The sequence below is a fragment of the Pelophylax lessonae genome, assembly GCF_965119305.1.
Source record: "Pelophylax lessonae genome assembly, chromosome: 13".
NCBI lineage: Eukaryota > Metazoa > Chordata > Amphibia > Anura > Ranidae > Pelophylax > Pelophylax lessonae.
The window spans coordinates 16,815,364-16,821,363 of record NC_138780.1 but is presented as its reverse complement, the minus strand read 5'-3'; the positions used below and the strand labels follow the sequence as shown (position 1 = coordinate 16,821,363).

Here is a 6,000-nt window from a genome sequence, read left to right as displayed (position 1 = left end):
CCCCCCCCCCCTTATTATACAATATCCCATTATCCCCCCCTTTATTCCCCCCTTTATTATACAATATCCCATTACCCCCCCCCCTTTATTATACAATATCCCATTATCCCCCCCTTTATTATACAATATCCCATTACCCCCCCACCCTTTATTATACAATATCCCATAACCCCCTCTCCCCTTTATTATACAATATCCCATTACCCCCCCCTTTATTATACAATCCCATTACCCCCCCCCCCCTTTATTATACAATATCCCATTATCCCCCCCTTTATTCCCCCCTTTATTATACAATATCCCATTACCCCCCCCCACCCTTTATTATACAATATCCCATAACCCCCTCTCCCCTTTATTATACAATATCCCATTACCCCCCCCTTTATTATACAATCCCATTACCCCCCCCCCCTTTATTATACAATATCCCATTACCCCCCCCTTTATTATACAATATCCCATTATCCCCCCCTTTATTATACAATATCCCATTGCCCCCCCTTTATTATACAATATCCCATTACCCCTCCCCTTTATTATACAATATCCCATTACCCCCCCCCCCCCACCCTTTATTATACAATATCCCATAACCCCCCCCCTCCCCTTTATTATACAATATCCTATTACCCCCCCCCCTTTATCATACAATATCCCATTACCCCCCCCCCCCCACCTTAAGTATTGTCATCCCTATATAACCTACTCCTGTCCAGTTACCCCGTCTCTGGGAAATATCTCTGGGAGGGGGGAGAAAAAGGGGCCGGCTTTGTGGGATGAGCCCCCCCCCCACAAGCTTTGCTAAGTCCCCTCCGGTACAGACTTCAGTGTAATGCTGACACCAGAGAGTGAGAGCAGAGAGAGGAAAAAGAGAGAGAGATAGAAAGAAAGAAAGAAAGAAAGAAAGAAAGAAAGAAAGAAAGAAAGAAAGAAAGAAAGAAAGAAAGAAAGAAATGAGATTTGAGTTTTTTTATACATAGAACCCATTACAAAAAAAAGGAGAAAAGTGTTCACCAGAGAGATAGAAAGAGAGAGATAGACAGAAAGAAATAAGGAGCAGACATAGAAGAAGAGGAGAAGGTTGGGGGGGGAGGCAGGGAGAGGAGCAGACTGCTGAGCTCTCGGTGTAACACTAGATCCTGGCAGAGGATCCGGGATACTGTGGAAAACTGCAATTCACCTCTGCATTGCCCTACTGCAACATCCACTGAAGTCTGCAGAGGAGCTCCGCTAAACTTCTCCTTCCCTGTCCTCATCCCGACCAGGACAGACGGACGCAGCCAGGACACCGGGGACAGACAGACGGATTGTTCCACCATCCTTCATCTGCATTCTGCACTGCATAGGTAATTATTTCCTTCCCATCACTGTCATCCCACATCCCCAGATCTATGCAATACCATACACCAGCAGGAGCATTCCCTGGGGGGGACACACTGACTGATGCATGGGGGGGGGGGGGGGGGGAACATGCACTCACATTTCTAGATAGATAGATAGATCAAGACAGACAGATCATCTATCTATCTATCTATCTATCTATCTATCCCATATCTATCTATCTATCTATCTATCTATCTCTCTATCTATCTATCTATCTATCTATCTATCCCATATCTATCTATCTATCTATCTATCTATCTATCTATCTATCTATCTATCTATCTATCTATCTATCTATCTATCTATCTATCTATCTATCTTTCCTGTACCACATATGTATGCATCTATTTAGGTCATAGAAAGTTAGACAGAGATATAAGATACTTAGATGATGAAGAAAAGATAGATAGATAGATAGATAGATAGATAGATAGATAGATAGATAGATAGATAGATAGATAGATAGATAGATAGAGCAAGGCAGACAGATTCTTTTTTCTACACATCTAGATTATCTATCTATCTATCTATCTATCTATCTATCTATCTATCTATCTATCTATCTATCTATCCCATATCTATCTATCTATCTATCTATCTATCTATCTATCTATCTATCTATCTATCTATCTATCTATCTATCCACTCCTGCCATTCTCTATATCATCTATGTATCTTATATCTCTGTTTTTCTAAACTTTTATATATTATCTAAACAGATAGATACATATGGGATGGGCAAACAGATAGATAGATAGATAGATAGATAGATAGATAGATAGATAGATAGATAGATAGATAGAGCAAGGCAGACAGATCATTTTTTCTACCCATCTATCTATCTATCTATCTATCTATCTATCTATCTATCTATCTATCTATCTATCTATCCATCCACTCTTTTCACTATTTCCCTGTGTCTTACCCAATGTCTCTTGTCCCATTTCTGTATATTATCTAAATAGATAGATACATATAGAATGGATTGATAGATAGATAGATAGATATATAGATAGATAGATAGATAGAGTGAGACAGATCTATCTATCTATCTATTCACTGTTGTCATTCTCTCTCTTTATTATCTATGTATCCTATATCTCTGTATTTTTAAATTTCTGTATATTATCTAAATAGATAGATACATATTGGATAGATAGATAGATAGATAGATAGATAGATAGATAGATAGATAGATAGATAGATAGATAGATAGATAGATAGATAGATAGATAGATAGAGCAAGGCAGACAGATCCTATGTCTACCCATCTAGATTATCTATCTATCTATCTATCTATCTATCTATCTATCTATCTATCTATCTATCTATCTATCTATCTATCTATCTATCCACTCTTTTCACTATTTCCCTGTCTTTCTACATTTCTGTATATTATCTAAATAGATAGATAGATAGATAGATAGATAGATAGATAGATAGATAGATAGATAGATAGATAGATAAAATGATAGAATATAGATCATCTTTCTACCCATATAGATTATCTATCTATCTATCTATCTATCTATCTATCTATCTATCTATCTATCTATCTATCTATCTATCTATCTATCTATCTATCTATCTATCTATCTATCTATCTATCTATCTATCCAGCTATCCATCTATCCATCCATCTATCGATCTATCTATCTATCTATCTATCTATCTATCTATCTATCTATCTATCTATCTATCTATCTTCTTTCAATCAAAAAATCTCACATGTTTGCCGAATTCCCATGTTCAGAGTTGCTGAAACATCTCACAGTTGGTCACTGCACACACCCTCCTCGTGTTTTTAACCCTTTGAAGTTTTAAGTCCTTCCAGTGTCTGGGGGTCAACGCCCAACAAGTTATAAAACTAAGAGGTGAAATTGTTTTATTTGAACATCTGCCAGGTAACTTCTCATTCATTCTTATTCAAAGAAGTTTCCACTTAGGTCTACTGAATTCTGCTCTAACAGACCTCCAGGATTTGGCAGTTGGTTTTTACTGGCTAGAAGGCAGAAGGAAGGAGGGAAGAATTATATTTCCAAGGATTTTTAGAAAGTCAAGTTGAGTTTTGTCTGAAAGAATGTCCTTTAGCGACTGTAGACATTCTGTAGACACCTTTACAGAACCGTATACACTATTCAGTAGACCCCCATAGATAGCCGTAGACACTATTCAGTAGACACCTGTAGATACCCATAGACGCTATTCAGTAGACTCTTGTAGATACCCATAGACGCTATTCAGTAGACTCCTGTAGATACCCATAGACACTATACAGTAGACTCTTGTAGATAACCATAGACCCTATACAGTAGACTCTTGTAGATACCCATAGACGCTATTCAGTAGACTCTTGTAGATACCCATAGACACTATTCAGTAGACTCTTGTAGATACCCATAGACACTATACAGTAGACTCTTGTAGATACCCATAGACACTATACAGTAGACTCTTGTAGATACCCATAGACGCTATTCAGTAGACTCTTGTAGATACCCATAGACACTATTCAGTAGACTCTTGTAGATACCCATAGACACTATTCAGTAGACTCTTGTAGATAACCATAGACACTATACAGTAGACTCTTGTAGATACCCATAGACACTATTCAGTAGACTCCTGTAGATACCCATAGACACTATTCAGTAGACTCCTATAGATACCCATAGACACTATACAGTAGACTCTTGTAGATAACCATAGACACTATACAGTAGACTCTTGTAGATACTCATAGACACTATTCAGTAGACTCTTGTAGATAACCATAGACACTATACAGTAGACTCTTGTAGATACTCATAGACACTATTCAGTAGACTCTTGTAGATAACCGTAGACACTATTCAGTAGACTCTTGTAGATAACCGTAGACACTATTCAGTAGACTCTAGTAGATAACCGTAGACACTATTCAGTCAGTAGACACCTGCACATAACTGTAATCACCATTCTGTAGAAACCTGTACAAAGCCATATAATCCACCCAGTAGACCCTCTAGATAACAGTAGACACAATTCAGTAGACCCTTGTAGATAAGTGTAGATACTATTTAGTAGACCCCTGTAAATAACTGTAGACAATATTCAGTAGACCCTTGTAGATAGCCATAGGCACTATTCAGTAGACACCTGTAGAAAATGGTAGACACCATTCTGTAGACACCTATATATAACTGTATAGTCCTTACAGTAGACCTCTGTAGATAATCATAGACACCATTCAGTAGACACCTTTAAATAATGGTAGACACCATTCTGTAGACACTTATACATAACCATAGACACCATTCCATAGACATTTGTACATAGCTGTAGACACCAATCTGAAGAAAGCAGTAGAAAACCATAGACACCATTCTGTAGACCCTTCTACATAACCCTAGGTACTATTCAGCATACCTGTGGATAATGGTAGACACCATTCTATAGATACCAATACATAACCGTAGACACCATTCTGTAGACCCTTCTACATAACCCTAGGTACTATTTAGCATACCTGTGGATAAAGGTAGATACCATTCTATAGATACCGATACATAACTATAGACACCATTCTGTAGACATCTGTACAGACCTGTATACACTATTAAGTAGGTACCTGTACATAACTGTAGACACCATTCTGTACACACCTGTACATAACAGTAGACACCATTCTATAGATACCAATATATAACCGTAGATACCATTCTGTAGACACCTGTACAGAACTGTATATACTATTCAGTAGACCCCTTTACATAACCTTAGACACCATTCTATACATAATTGTAGACACCATTCTGTAGACACCAGTACAGAACTGCATACACTATTTAGAAGACCTCCGTACATAACCATAAACACCATTCTGTAGACAGCTGAACATAACTGTTTAGACCTTTCGGTAGATCCCTGTAGATAATCATAGAAAACATTCAGTAGACGCCTGGAGATAATGGTAGACACCATTCTGTAGACACCTGGCTGTTCATAACCATAGACACCATTCCATGGACACCTGAACATATCTATAAACACTATTCTGTAGACAGTTGAGCATAACTATAGACACCATGCTGTAGACAACTGAACATTTCTGTAGACACTATTCTGTGGACACTTGTACATAACCATAGACCCCATGCTGTAGACATCTGTAGATAGAGGTCAACAAGTGCATCTACCGCCCATAGCGACAAGTACGAGGGTGATAATGTTCTTGGGTGGGTTAGAGTGGCGAAGCTTTCTATAGACTATAGACCCCATGCTGTAGACACCTGAACATTTCTGTAGACACTATTCTGTGGACACTTGTACATGACCATAGACCCCATGCTGTAGACATCTGTAGATAGAGGTCAACAAGTGCATCTACTGCCCATAGCGACAAGTACGAGGGTGATAATGTTCTTGGGTGGGTTAGGGTGGCAAAGCTTTCTATAGACTATAGACACCATGCTGTAGACACCTGAACATATCTGTAGACACTATTCTGTGGACACTTGTACATGACCATAGACCCCATGCTGTAGACATCTGTAGATAGAGGTCAACAAGTGCATCTACTGCCCATAGCGACAAGTACGAGGGTGATAATGTTCTTGGGTGGGTTAGAGTGGC

General features: G+C 38.5%; 1 protein-coding gene across 2 annotated transcripts in view; it reads left to right on the top strand.

The window, feature by feature from the left end:
* The first annotated feature begins 946 nt into the window (after nucleotides 1–946).
* Nucleotides 947–6,000, top strand: part of BCAN (brevican) — a 74,884-nt gene continuing 69,830 nt past the window's right edge. The window contains exon 1 of one of the 2 annotated variants that reach the window (XM_082275672.1): nucleotides 947–1,349. The gene's annotated coding sequence lies outside the window, so the exon portion shown is untranslated. The remainder of the gene's footprint in view (nucleotides 1,350–6,000) is intronic. The other variant, XM_082275673.1, reaches the window with a different exon arrangement.